The 2,063-nt window shown below is 55.7% G+C and overlaps 1 protein-coding gene across 1 annotated transcript in view; it reads left to right on the top strand.

The window, feature by feature from the left end:
• XYLB (xylulokinase) overlaps positions 1-2,063 on the top strand; it is a 52,590-nt gene that overhangs the window by 26,459 nt on the left and 24,068 nt on the right. The window lies entirely within an intron of this gene.

Genomic DNA, 2,063 nt, shown 5'->3' with positions numbered 1-2,063 from the left:
AAAGTGCTCAGGGTAGCTCTTGGTCCCAAGGGTAGTATGGAAAACATTCAGGGCAGCCACGTGGCAGAGGATGGAGCTGGACCGCCGTCTTACGCCACACACAGACCTTAACTCAAGGTGGTCAAAGACTTGAGTGGGAGACCAGAAAGCGGGAGACTCCTAGAGGAGAACCGGTGTCGGTGATGGTTTTTAGGATTTGATACCAAGAGCAAAGGCGAGAAAAGCAACAAGTAGGACGCATCGAACTTCAAACTTCTGCACAGCAGAGGAAAACCATCAACAAAACAGGCGGGCGCCCGCGTTGCTCCGTTGAGCCTCTGACTCTGGATTTCGGCCGAGGTCATGATCTCAAGGTTCAGTTTATGATTTTGAGTCCCTTGTGGGGCTCTGTGTCAGAGGTACGGAACCTGCTTGGGATTCTCTCTCTCTCTGTCTCTCTGCCCCTCCCCTATGCTTGCTTGATCTTTCTCTCTCTCAAAGTAAATAAATAAACTTCAAAAAGCCAAAAAGGCAACCTATGGAATGGGAGAAAATACTTAAAAATCATATATCTGGGGGCACCTGGGGGGCTCAGTCGGTTGGGCGTCTGACTTCGGCTCAGGTCATGATCTCGTGGTTCATGAGTTCGAGCCTCATGTCAGGTCTGTGCTGGCACTTCAGAGCTTGGAGCCTGCTTTGGATTCTGTGCTCCACCCCGTGCCCCTCCCTTACGCATGCTCTCTTTCTCTCTCAAAAAATAAACATTAAAAATTTTTTTTAATCATATATCTAAAAAGGAGTTCGTATCCAATTATCTTAATGAACTCCCTCAGCTTCGTAGCAAAACCACAGACAGTGTGATTAACAACATGTAACCATTAGCAGGACGCCCCCAATCGGAACACACACTGGCCGGTGTATACGCCTTGTTTCTCCAAGTTAACTGATTTCGGTTCTTGGCTGTTCTGCGGGGAGAATGGAACAGAGACCCAGGCCAGCAGGGCCCTTTGGCGGGAGCCTGTACCACGCATTCAGGACGGCTGGGTGGTGCAGGGTGTCAGCAGGAAGGAAGGCGAAGGGCCCCTGGGGCCTGGGGAGGGTGGTGGGGGGCTAATGAGAAGGACCAGGCTGCCCCATGAGAATCCCGGCCACAAAAGCACTTCTCCGAGATCAGCACCGAGGCACAGAGCTCCGGGAGGGGCGTCCCCTGCCTTGGGAGGGGACCAAGCGGGACCCCAGCTCACCGAGGTGCAGCGGCAAGAAGCCACCCGGCCCCTGGGACTGGCGCCCGCCTGGCTGCTGGTCTTGGGTCAGGTGGGGGAGGCGGTTTGTCCGCTTCCTGCTGGGAACACGTGCCCCCACGAGGGCGCTAGCGCAGCCAGGCAGCGAGGGGGAAAGACCCAGTGGTGCTGGAAAGCGCATTTCTGTTTGCGACCTGCGCACCCACGCGCTGGGGGACGGACAGCTGAACCGGGCTCCCATCATCCCTGCTTGGGAAGGTAGTGCTCACACCGCTTTGGCCTGTTCTGCAGGAAGCTGTCTGGAGACGGGTGGTCTTGGACACCCCCGCCCTGCCTTGCAGCCTCCTACCCCATGCGCTTGGCCAGCACTCCCCTCCCCCCCCGCCCCCCCCCCATCTCATTTCCCTCCCTTTCCGCCCTGGGCTGCTGTGACTGTGTTTGTGCTCTGCAAACACGGAGGTCCAGAGAGTTAATATCGCCAGGGCCCCCATCGCCGGCAGGCAGCTGCTCCTTATGCAGTCCCCAGGCGGACACCCCGGATCCTTTACATGCAGGCATTGCACACCGTGGTGACAGCTTGACTGTGTACCCTGAGGTGGCCTCTCCCTCCTCCCCAGTGCCCCTCTCGTTTCCTGGGGTCACTTCCCCAAATCAGCCATCTGTGCCTGAACTCTGACTCTGGCCGTGCTTCCCAGGGACTTCCCTCCCCCACACTGCAGTTTTTTGGCTTCTTTAGAAAGTTGACCTCTGCTTTTCTGTGTTTGATTATTCTTTTTTTTTAATGTTTACTTTGAGAGAGTTTGTGTTTAAGCAGGAGAGGAGCAGTGGGAGAGGGAGAGAGAG

The sequence above is a fragment of the Suricata suricatta genome, chromosome 5 (genome assembly GCF_006229205.1).
Source record: "Suricata suricatta isolate VVHF042 chromosome 5, meerkat_22Aug2017_6uvM2_HiC, whole genome shotgun sequence".
Taxonomy (NCBI): Eukaryota; Metazoa; Chordata; class Mammalia; order Carnivora; family Herpestidae; genus Suricata; species Suricata suricatta.
This window is presented reverse-complemented; position numbering and strand designations above follow the sequence as displayed.